Here is a 13,515-nt window from a genome sequence, read left to right as displayed (position 1 = left end):
TCCATGGTCTCAGCCCTGGCCAGGTGGGGTGGTCGACTTGAGGAATATTTGTCTTCTGCTGTCATCTCGCCCCCTTCCCTTCCATCAATGCACGCAGCTACTCCTCCTCTCTCTCCCAGTCTTCAACTTAGTATTATTATTATTTTCTTGCTGTGAACACGAGACTTTTGTGTGTGAACACCCACAGAGGAGTGAGCAGGTGCGTACATGTGTGCGTGCTGTGCTGTTTGCGCGCGTGCCTGTGTGTGTGTGTGTGTGAATCAGACAATAAAGAATAATAACATGACAAGGAGATGTAAGACAACTACTTTCCCCCAGTCCCCAGTGTTGCCACAATCTCCATGCCCCATCTGTTGTGAGTGCGATGACAGCTCCACACGATGCTATCAAGTGTGACATCTATAATGAAAGGCAGACAAGCTCCTCCACTCGTCTCGTTATTTCCCGGCTGCAGGAGGCTGACGAGGGCCCTGAGGTCACGTGCTGAACTCACCAAGTGCTGCTGTCACTCGTGAGCTACAAGGTCTGACACAAGGACAGAAGTAATCTTATCAACTGAGATTTTATAAACACTAAGAAAACGACATTCATTAAATATATTTGATTGATCAGAAGATAACATTAGCGAGTGACTGCACGTGTGACTGACAACACTTATCGTGCAGCTGGCTGATTGCTCTGTCATCTTGACTATCATCCTCCCTATCATCGAGCACACGCAGTATTGTCTGTGAAGACCGGAAACACGTGTCACAAGACATGGCGCCCCGGGCAATATTCACCATCCATGCACCACAACAAACAGCGCCCCCTAGCACCCCAGTCACCAGAGCCACCTAGTGTCCACCACATCACTGTTTGTCCTTCCATCGTCACTGCTTCAAGCCCGTGTGTGAACGGGAGGAACACTGACATCGTGGCCCTCAGACATCATCTACCGGAAATGGCGGACAGCTGCCGTTTGCTCTGATGACGTCATCTGGTACAGGGCAGTGTGTCTCAGCCAATGTAGACACAGACTCCACTGATGACCGCCTGCTGGCACAAAGAGAGAGGAAAAAGAGGAGGAAAGACAGAGAGGCAGAGGCTGGCTGTACAGATGTACTTGATGTACACTTCACACAGCAAACATCACAAAGCGGTGTGAAGTGGCGACAACTGCTGTACAGCAGTCACACCTGGACTTTGTACTGACTGCTGGCAGTGGGTGAATGTTGTACATTGTACAGGGTGACAGACTTTGTACTGACTGCTGCCAGTGGGTGAATCTTGTACATTGTACAGGGTGACAGACTTTGTACTGACTGCTGCCAGTGGGTGAATCTTGTACACTGTACAGACTGTATATGGTGACAGACTTTGTACTGACTGCTGTCAGTGGGTGAATGTTGTACACTGTACATGGTGTACCGGGTGACAGTCTTGTACACTGTACCACGTGAAGTCTTGTACACTGTACATGGTGACAGACTTTGTACTGACTTCTACATGTGGGTGAATGTTGTACACTGTACATGGTGTACCGGGTGACAGTCTTGTACACTGTACCGGGTGACAGACTTTGTACTGACTGCGACCAGAGGGTGGAGAAGACATTCTCAGCTCCTGGTGCCTGTGACTTCAGATATTTACCTGTTACCCTGTTATTGTTTACCCTCCTTGTCTTGCCTTTCTTGTTGTTTTGCTGGCAAGTGTGTCTTGTTGTCAACATGTGGTGAAGGTGGCAACAGGCGCCGCCTTGTGGTGTTGTCGTGTGTTGAGTGTCGCCGCCTGTCAAGATGCTGGTGTAGGACAGGAGCCGATGGAGGAGGTGAAGCAGTCGTGAGATGTAAATGTCACTGCACCAGTTACAGCAGTTTGACAAGTCTGAGGTTGTCAGGGAGCCGGCGAGTCTTGGAGGAAGGAGGCTGTGGGAGGGGATGTTCCAAGAGACAAAGGTCAAAGGGCAGAGAGCAGTAGTTCATGTCAGATAGTGTGATGGGAGACATACAGACATACAATAAACAATGCTAATCACCTTCTGCAGGAAAGACAACCGAGTTTGCTCCCCTAACCCCCCCCCCCCCCCCCCAGATGATGGGCGCTGGATCCTGTGCACTGAGCACATCACACCACCTGGGGTCGCAGCGGCTTTGCAGGTCAACCGCAAAACAACAGGAGAATAAGAGAAGAGCAAGAGGGGATGACTAAAACAAAGTTCCTGTCATCACCTGGATACTCTGGTTCTCGGTGATTAGCCGTGTGGTGCACTCAGTGCTAGTTCAACACTCGGCAGTACTGACACAGTGCAGACAGGTGATGACACACACGTGACATAGAGTACAGCTGACAAGGACATGACCTGTGTCACACCTTGCTACTTGTGACATGACACTGCCAGCCCACAACGTAGCTCTTCACTGAGGTGTCGTCTACATCTCGACATCTAACCAACTGCAGCCCTCACAGGATAAACAATGTGTCCACTTCCCGGGTGGCGATTGTTCCTCCTTTGATAAACACTCGAGACGTCAGCGACAAGTCGTCCACAGCATCAGCAAGAGAGATTTCACCTCGCAACAGTGTTGTGACACGAGGCCACACATAACTCTCTTGTTATCCTCCTCCTCCTCCTCCTCCTCCTCCTCGCCGCCAGTTCTCAGTTGGTAGATACGTTAATACGCTGTTGTTATCGTAGCATATACATCAACATCAACATCAACATCAACCACGACACCTTTCACAACATTACTCTCATCATGCAGCAGCCTCCATGTTGGGTTCTCTCTCTCTGACAGCACAGACACCACACCACCCTTCTCTTACCCCCTCGCCATGTGTGGAGGTGGCTGTGGGGTTATCTACACACGTTTATCACGTGCACGCACGTGACGTTCACGTGACGTTCGCAGCATCCAAACCTGCCGACGATGTGTTAAGGTGACAGGTAGGAGTGGGGTGGATGACATAAACTTTACAACACCTGGGTATGACAGGCGCGCATCAAATACACATAAACAGTGGAGTGTGTGATGGAGGGGCGGCTACAGGCACACACACACAGCAGTCTACTGACATGAAATAGAAATACACACACACGTACACACACACACACACGTACACACACACACGGCAGTCTACTGACATGAAATGGAAATACACACACACGTACACACACACACACACGTATACACACACACACACACACACACACATGTACACACACAGGTACACACACACGGCAGTCTACTGACATGAAACAAAAATAAGATCACACACACACACATCAGGCAAGCGACTCACCCTCCCACACACCACCCACTACTCACAACTCCTGTCTCTCACCCAAGTGTGACGTCACGGACTGTCCGCGCTGCTGGTGTAGACGCGATTGTAAGAAGTGAGTGAGATTAGCGAGACAGGACTTTGGAGGAAGATTTAGTAAAAACAAAATTAGTTTGTGAAGACAGCGTGCGATAACGATGAAGTCAGGTTGTGTGAACGATGATTTAGCAGCTACATACCACGTGGTTATCAGGGTCAAGGCCGTGACCTCCCACATCACCCGCCTCCCCCCTTCCGTACACGAGGACCGCGGCAACAACAGCAACATCGCCAACAGCCGCTCGTGGTGTGCAGGGCCATGCTATGCTAACTTACTGTAGGTCACGACTATGCTATGCTAACTTACTGTAGGTCTGGACTATACTATGCTAACTTACTGTAGATCTGGACTATACTATGCTAACTTACTGTAGGTCACGACTATGTTATGCTAACTTGCTGTAGGTCACGACTATGCTATGCTAACTTACTGTAGGTCACGACCATGCTATGCTAACTTACTGTAGGTCTGGACTATGCTATGCTAACTTACTGTAGGTCTGGACCATGCTATGCTAACTTACTGTAGGTCTGGACTATGCTATGCTAACTTACTGTAGGTCTGGACTATGCTATGCTAACTTACCCTATGCTATGCTAACTTGCTGTAGGAGCAGGACTATGCTATGCTAACTTACCCTATGCTATGCTAACTTGCTGTAGGAGCAGGACTATGCTATGCTAACTTACCCTATGCTATGCGAGGTGCATCTCTACTGTTTATTACTTCCGGTAATTTCGGTTCATTTGCTGTTTTCGCCGCTGTCGTGATGCTACGTTTGTTTGTTTGTTTGTTTGTTTGTTTGTTTGTTTGTTAGTTGCGAGCTACAGCTGCCACACGGAGACTAGTTGTTGACTATGTGCATAGCTATCCTCTCTTATTGTGGATGATGGTGTTAAGCTGCCAGTGTGACAGATGTTGTGTCCATAGCCGACAGGAGATCATCTATAGACATCGACAGGAGATCATTTATAAACATCATCAGGAGATCATCTACAGACATCGCCAGGAGATCATCTACAGACATCGACAGGAGATGATATGAAGGTGCACCACCCCACAGTTTGACACACCCGCCAGTCACTCAAACCCTCAGTAGTCAGACGATGAGACTTGTGTAGCTGACTGACTATTCCAAGCCAAACTAACGGATGTGGCTGTTGGGCAGTTGGTGACAGTGACAGTGACAGTGACAGTGACATCACTAACTGTCGTGCTGTTGGTGTGTGTGCACTAACTCGTTGTACAGCGCGAGCAAAGACTGTTCACACATGCAATGGTGTGGACAGGTGTAGACAGGTGTGGACAGGTGTGGACAGGTGTACACAGGTGTGGACAGGTGTGGACAGGTGTACACAGGTGTGGACAGGTGTGGACACAACACAGCGCATGCACCAGACACACCAACCTTACAGTGCTTGATGCGCGAGTGACAGGCGCTTGGCGTGATCTCACCCGCCACCCAACACAATCCACCCGTCACCAGCTACCTCCACATCCGACACAATCCACCGTCACAAGCTACCTCCACACCCGACACAGCCACCCGACACAATCCACCCGTCATCAGCTACCTCCACACCCGACACCAGCCACCCGACACAATCCACCCGTCATCAGCTACCTCCACACCCGACACCAGCCACCCGACACAATCCACCCGTCATCAGCTACCTCCACACCCGTCGCTAGTCGTTGACGCTGAATCGTCTTGTAGCAAGCATCACACGCACTTGTCGCCGACTTCGCCATGTCGAGGGCTGTGTTAACATTTCCGTGTTTTTCAGTCGATTCTGCGGGAGACAAAAATAGAAACATGCACGGGTGGAAATGAAGCGGATGGGGAGCTCAGCAGAGAGAAAGACCGATATATATATATAGAGAGAGGACTCTCTAAGAAACAGAAGAAAGGAGTGAGAGAAGGAGAGAAAGTACTCTGTGTGACGTCTGCTCCTACTGATGACGTCAGGTGGCTGCAGGTGACCAGCGCCCTTACCTGCGCCCACGTGACCGCCAAGCTTGGCGTGAAGAACAAAACATGTTTTGCACAGATGAGTCCACAGAGTGTACAGTTGTACCTGATGTACATGTACACAGGTCGCTGTGTCTGATGTACATGTACACAGGTCGCTGTGTCTCGCTGTATCTGATGTACATGTACACAGGTCGCTGTGTCTCGCTGTATCTGATGTACATGTACACAGGTCGCTGTGTCCAGCAGCACGAGCGTCAGCCAGCGACACGAATGTCTGGTGTCGGGGAACCTCACGTGGCCTGCACGTCACACCTAGCGCCGTGCTCATGAGGCTAATCAGTCGCCCGCCGAGGGATAATCAGGTCTGACAATCAGACATTGTTTGGTTTGAAAAAACAGTTTGCTGTCCGACAAAAATTTGGTGACAGCTGCTTGCAGTGATCCAACGGTTTCGTGACAAATGTTTGTCGCCGGGTGGGCGGGAATCGGTTCAGACCGAACGAGGGCGACATCAGGGTGAAGCATCCACCCTGGAAACAGGTGCCACGTGCAGCGAATAAACATCGCGCCTGAAAGTTGTTTGTTGTTTGGTGAAGGTTGTGTATTACTGGACAAAAGTTTGTTGACACAATCACGCTCACAAACAAAACAAAAGCAGCAGCTTCCTGCCGCCATCACAGAACACAAGTCCACCATCTTATTCACCGCTAATAATCTTCCAGTTGACGGTCACGTGACAGAATCTTCCTGATCTTGCCGTCACTTGTGACACATCACGTGACTAGTTTTCTCCACCAGTCAAGACGGCTGCTGCAGCCTCTTCTGCACTCGGTTCCGAGGGTTGAGTCGCTTCCTGTGGTCTGTGAAGCGTATCCACGCCCAGCGGCCACGTGACCAACATCAAAGCGGTCAGCAGTCAGGGCGTGACACAGCGGAAACCAGTGGCCACACTCCAATGATTTCACGTCTGAGGTTGATCCAGCAGAACAATGGCTGCTCCAAGGCCAGGGACTAACCACCTTCTGTACAACCTGACAAGTTTCACGAGACTGTTTGTAGGGAGCGGTGGGGGTGCCGAGCGGTGGAGGTGTTTACACATGCGCAGACCTTCATCACTGTTCTCTCGTAAAACAACTCCCTCCACCAAACCCTAACCCTAACTCACGATCATAGGTGTCATCAGAGATGTCGAGCTAAAACTTCACACACACACAACTCCCCGGCACAACACAATAACAATATAAACAAAGCGTGTGTGGTAAACAAAATATTACACATTCCTCCCAGAAATCTGAGAAGAACCGTTGGCCTTAGCCACTGCTATTCAAGTAAACCTGTCAGCATCCTAGCTACTGTAGCTACTGCCATGTGGTGTAGTTTCATGCGACTGTCAACGGACAAGTTACAGAGGGGGACATCGGGACAAATAGTCACGTGGGCTGTGAGGTGGGGGAAGGGGCGGAGAACACAGGACATCAAGGTAGTGAGTGGTTGGAAGGGGAGAAATGAAGAAGAAAGAATGAAAGGACCATCGAGGTCTGAGAAACATGGGTTGACTGTACACACGACGAAGGTGGTAATGAATTAGCGGGGCCTGGCAAAGATGTGTGCGCCACGTGCTGACCCTCCCGCCGGCCCCGTTACATGTTACTAACCCTCGCTTCCGCAGCTTCTCTGAACGTCTGCCAGCTGCATCCACACTCAGTATACTCTGACCTATAGCGCCCACAGGTAATGCTTCATGTCAGGTATGCAGGTACCAGCCTCTCTTTCTTTGATCTCATCGGATGCCAGGTGTGGTTTTTTTTTTTCTTAGGGGAGGGGAAGCCGAGGCTAATTATGCGAAGTAACTGGGATAGGGCTGTACAGCTGAGCCATCGTGACTGCAGTGTGTCACTCCACTGTTGTCTTCCGTGCCTGAGTCGTGACACCACGCTCCGTGTGACTGGGATCCTTCCCCGGAGTTCAACTCCGCGCTCAAATATTTGACCCCGGCGGAAAGGATTTCCCGCTTTCAGGGATTTGTACAGCTTGTAGTTGGTAGTGCCCCTTATCTCACGGCTATGCTCTCCAGCGATTGCTGCTGTCGTTGTCGCGATCCTGATGTAGATATCTGGCGTGGAGCTGCAGTCCCTGGACAGGATGGCTCCCAAGTACTGGACTCTTGGACTGACCCCGGTCACAGAGACTCTGGTGTGTCACTGCCATTGACACAACTTTGCTCGTGTCAGTGCTGCTCTCCATTCCATGTACATGTGAACTGCCTGCCTGCCTGCCTGCCTGCTTGTCTGTCTGTCTGCCGGCCTGTCTGTCTGTCTTCCTGTCTGTCTGTGGGTGAGGTCTTGCAGGTCTGTGTTAGTGCCAATAGCAGGTCTGTCGTCTGCAGGCGCAGGCTGCTCATGGGTTTTGCACCAGTGGAGATGGAGTGTGGAGGTCGGGGAGGTTGAGAGCATGGTGGTCTGTAAGATGTTAAACAGCACTGGTGATAGGACACATGCTGGACATATGTCAGATGTATGTACACCTGCTGTGTGCTACAGTGAGCTCCTACCTGTCCGCAGTCCTGTACTCGCTGACCTGTTGTACAACTCGTAGTGACCTCAACGAGGCCTTCTTCCATGTTGAATTTTCTCATCACAACTTATTTTTCATATTTTCAAGAAAATGAAATTGATTGCGGAGGGCCTCTTCTCTTGGAACTGGGTCAGCTGGGTGTGATTTGCACATCTTTGAGCTTGCTGTGGCTCGAATAACCAATTTGGTCGCTTGAATTTTTTATTGTGTGACAAATGGCGAGCGGCAATGAGGTGTGAACACGTGATTTGTGGGCAGGCCGCTTGAGAAGACGATTATTAATGTCGGTCTTTCCCTTCGTCTCCATGTTGCTGAGATTATTTCCACTTCATTTCACGAACCGTTTGATGGCAGCAGAAACAACTTTGCCCACTCCACCCACTTGCCAGACCTTGAGTTTTTAAAAAGTTTGTATTGAGGGTTTGGACGAGGCTGAAATCTGTCCTTTCCAGAATTTGAAAGCTGTAAGTGGACAGTCGGACACAATAATTGCAGACAGAATGGCGCTCACTCCAGCGAAAGGACATCAAAGACATCAGAGTGTTTATTTATATCTGTAAGATGTTCCACAGACAAAGTAGTGCGAGTCACGTTTGGCAGGAATCTTGTTATTGTTCAAGCATCAGGATCCTTCAGTCAACTCCCCGTTAGAAGCTTTGCTTGTCCACTGTTCTGTCCCCCCCACACCCATTGGTTTCATCGTACAGACTCCGTGTAAACGCAGGCAACTTTATTCACTTAAATGTTTCTCTTCCAGAACTGTCCACGGCACTACCATACTCCTGCTGTTGTCTTGACAACAAACATCTCCAGGAAGGCGAAGCACGATTAAACAAGCTCTCTCTTTCTCTCTCTCTCATTCACTCACTGCTCCCCTCCTGTCTGCCAATGGGGAGCAGGGACCAGCTAGTCACTCATTTCTCCTCTGCGAGAGGCGTGGTTGTGCGACTACAAGACTTGTGGTGAATGCAATATCCAGCTAACCATTCAACAAGATGTTTGGAAAAGACCAAATAAAACTCACCTCACTCCATCCTAGCCCCCCCCCCACTTCCCCTGAATGTCGGCGAAATGTGGGTGACACCAGCTTTGCTTCTCCACTGGTGGTGTTCATCTCACCTGCAACTTCAGCATCGTCACCACAACGACAAAAACAGCAATGAAGGATGATCTGAGTGTGCTCCTGATGCCAACCGAATGTATTGGATGTTGACTCTTTACAACCAGCTAGTGAACACACTGACTCTATACAACCTGCTAGTGAACACACTGTGCAACCTGCTAGTGAACACACTGACTCTATACAACCTGCTAGTGAACACACTGACTCTATACAACCTGCTAGTGAACACAATGTACAACCTGCTAGTGAACACTTTGACTCTATACAACCTGCTACAACCTGCTACAACCTGCTAGTGAACACACTGACTCTATACAACCTGCTAGTGAACACTCTGACTCTTTATAACCTGCTAGTGGAGACTGATTACAAGGCCTGGAGGTAGTTTGCTTCCACAGGAAATAGTCTGCAAGTCAGGCACAGGACAGCTCCCCTGTAGCCCAGGCGGCCCCTGTCATGTGTGTGTGTGGGTGTGTGTGTGGGTGGAGATGTGTGTGGAGGTGTGTGTGGGTGGAGATGTGGGTGTGTGTGTGTGTGTGAGGTGTGTGTGGAGGTGTCGGTGTGGGGGTGTGTTTGTGGAGGTGTATGTGAGAGAGAGAGAGAGCTATCAGCCACTGCCAATTACAGGTTTTCGTTTTTTCCATCATTTGTAAGGTTCCCAGTTATGGTTGCGTGGTATTAATCTGGGAGATGAATTAGCTCGAAAGAAGAACATGAAAACTTAAAAAGAATGATGTCTGGTAGACCTTTAGAAATAGCAGAGAGAGGAGAAACACACAGAAGTTTATTGTTTCGGTCATGTTACCTCAACAATGCCGCAAGGGACCCCAGCACACTCACCTTTTAAAGATGAAATAATCACAGTAAAAAACAAAGTTCTAGAGAGGTCAGCAACAATAAAACGGTTAAAAGTTAATAATGACAAGACTCAAATAGTCTGGATAGGTAGTATAAAACATAGCCATACACTGTACTAGAAATATGAGAGACAGGAATTTCCAATGGGACCCGGGAATTTTTAATATTCTGGATATTAAATTTTGAGCTAACTTGGAGGAAATTGTTAACTTAAATTTTCTGGCCAAAATACAGAAAATGGGAAAAAATCTGACAGTGTTGGGAAAAGAGACATTTAACACCCTGGGGACAATAACAGTGAAATCTCTCGTAATAGCGAAGATGGTTCACCTGCTGACTACCTCCCCCACCCCTCACCCCTCCACCACTGGATACAAAGAGTTGATAAGAAACTATTTTCCTTTGTTTGGACTGGAAAGTCTTGCTAGCTTGATGTCGGTTATTTCTCCACAGTTAATTAAGCCTGATACTTGTGGTGGTGAGTGTGCTAACATGGTAAAAAAACTGTCAAAATCCATTGTGGCAAGATGTGATGAGGCATTAGTAAAAAGTTTATTAACAAGCGCATTCCAACATGTAGTGAAGAATTTCTCGGGGAGCCCATCCACTTTAATGGAAATATTATTAGAGGCAGAAAAGTTGTGCATATTAAGAAATGGTTGGATGCAAAAGTTAAAAAATAGACCTCACTAATGTTGATGGCACATTTCTGACTCTGTGCTGGGTATCCTGCCTGGACTAGCACAGATCCCTTCACCTACATGAGCCATCAAGCAGTCCATAAACAGTTTCAAGTAAAGTTCAATTGCCTGTTAGTCTCTCAGAACCAACCTGTTAATAGGGGATGAGCTATTATTAGAAAATGGAATAAAGAAGTTTCAAAAGTTCTTCAAGACAATAAAGTGTACCATCTGCACTCAGACAGTGGGAGGTGGAACTTAAAGACTGTAACTGAGCTGACATATTTCTAAAGTCCTTCTATACTGCTATAGATACCTAATTAAGATGGTTTCAATTTTACATCGGATCCTACCCACAAACTCGTTTCTTTTTAAATGTAAGCTCACTACATCTCCTTTATGTTGTTTTTGTAAACCGGACAATGAAGCCATTGAACACATCCTGGCATTGATACAAACTTTTGGGAGCAACTATGGAATATATTAAATAACCAGAACTATTCAGAGGAAATTAGGATTTGTCAAGAAATTGTGTTGATTGCTTTTGGTAGAACTGAGGGGAGAGACAAACCTTTGAACTTCATTATGTGTCTATGTTGTTTTATGTAAATTGTTTTATGTGGCTGTAGTTTATGTTTTGTATGTACTGTATCATAAACAAAAAGAAGATTGTCAAAAAATGCAATAAAATCTGGAAAAAATTACGAAATAACAACACTGAGTGGTGGACACTAATTTACTGACATCCTTTGTTTGACAAGCTTGAAGCAACTAAACAGGAGGGCCAGGTGAAAAATGTGTTTTATTTTCTCATGGCAGGGGCGATAACCTGACTTTCTAGCATTTAGGTCTCGCAAAGGCACATTGTTGTTGTTGCTTTTTTTGTTTTGTTGTTAATTCCAACAATTAATGCTTATTCCCTGACTGTGTGACGAAAGTATTTCTTTGTTGTCCCTGAAGGTCTTCTGCAGCTGCTTTTCGAGCTGTCAGTGGGCGAGGTGCGCCATGCTGCCTGTGGTGAGAAGCACTGCCACGTACCCGAGGTATTGATGCACCCGGCCATCCTCAGGCACTGACTGAACATCTACCCGTCATGACCCGCACACCAATGGCGGCGACAAGCGGGAGGAGGAGGCTGACTACCGCAGGCAGTATCAACACAGCTTGTTGTCATCTTGTTAGCGGAGGTAAGCATCTTTTATTGCCTCAAAAAATCAGACCAGATACATTGGCTAGGACTTGGGTAGGAAGCTAGCGGCGACAGAACCAGACACCAAATTGCCTTTGTTATGGCTGCCATGGCTGCTGTGAAGGTAAGAGAGCAGCAAAGTGGCTTTAGGAGCTTGGGTCTGAGTTGTTAATGGCTTCATAAGGTCGCAGTCCCTGTCTGTCGCCAGGCTTTTACAATCAGCGGATGTTGTTGACAAGGGACGGCGGTTAATTTGTCACTTGCAGGCAGGTTGGAACACAAGTTCTTTACAGCCACAAACATAATTAAAGCACTTACTGGCTAACATGAACGGTAATCAGTGCGCCACACTAGTAGGATTGGAATAAGATAACAACCCCTTGGTAAGATTAAACCTTTTTGTGGACAGCAGGAGGAGACAACACAGGCACTACACAAGTAAACACTGCACTCAGGTCAACAATTAAAGTTTTAAACTTGTACAACATAAACACTTATGTATGTGAAACTGTAAACTACAGACATATTTAGAGCACAACTTAAAATGTGGTTTTTATGACTGACATTAAGTTATTGGGCGTTTCGTTGATGGCACTCAGCAACTGCAGGTGTAGAGACTGTTGCTGCTACTAGCAATACTTTGTAGAGCGCGTGACAGTGACAAAATATTATTTGTATATTCTAGGTCTGTGTGCGTGTAGTAATGGACCAACAAGAGCCACAACTCCCTACTTTAGCCCAGAGTTACCGCCTCATGCTCCAGTTCAAACAACCAGTCGGCTCCCCTTACACCAACACCACTCAAGCGGCTGGTGGGTCACACAAAACAGGGACCAGGGGTGAAAGGTCAAACATTTAGCTGTGGGGGCAGTCATGTGGCACCAAAGCGAAACGAAAGCGAAAAATAAGTTTCTGAAATAAGAACAGGGACGATCATACACGACTATCAATCAGTCACGTGTCGGTTGTGTAGCCAATCCACAGACAAGTCTCTCTGGTCTCTGACCAATCACAAATCAGGTCATGCGAGGTCGCGCAGTCTCGGAGTGCACTTTGCGGCCTTTACACCGCCTCGGGCTTGTCAACTGTCAGAACTGAAGTAAAAGTCTCCAAATATTGTAATGACCCTTTATTTAATTACTGCAGCTAATGTAAATAAACTTTAAAATACAAGCAACTGTGTGTTCACTTCTGTGGGAAATGATGGGAAATGGTGTTTTGGGATTCAGAATGTTTTGTTTGTACAACTTGTAGTTTTTGTTGTTTTAGTTTTTTAAACCGATATAGATTTTGTAAATATACAGAAATTAAATATTGGTAAAATTTCAAAATTGTGTAAATCGTCTTATTTTGAAAATTTTAAATGATCTACAATCCTCTGTTAGCAGTCTTTCTAATGATGTGGGTCTCAATGAGAGCACAATGCTTTGAACATGATAGCAGTTAGACTGCAACTCAAACCTTCTCTCCACAGCTTGTGAGGGTAGGAGAGGGCAGGAGACAGTAGGAGAGGGTGGGAGACGGTGCGAGAAGGTGGGAGAGGATGCGAGAGGGTTGGAGAGTAGGAGTGGGTAGGAGAGAGTAGGAGAGGGTGCGAGAGTGGGATGTGGCCTCTGCAGCAACACGTCTGGTTGCACAGTGCAAGCTGAGACCTGATGTTTGCGCATGCGTGCACGCTTGGCTTCTCCCTGCTGTTTACAGACCGCAAAGCTGTGGAAAATAATAATGATGATGAGCCGTGTTCTGGAATAA

The sequence above is a fragment of the Pomacea canaliculata genome, linkage group LG8, assembly GCF_003073045.1.
Source record: "Pomacea canaliculata isolate SZHN2017 linkage group LG8, ASM307304v1, whole genome shotgun sequence".
Taxonomy (NCBI): Eukaryota; Metazoa; Mollusca; class Gastropoda; order Architaenioglossa; family Ampullariidae; genus Pomacea; species Pomacea canaliculata.
The sequence above is the reverse complement of the archived record's forward strand: the minus strand, read 5'-3'. Positions refer to the sequence as shown.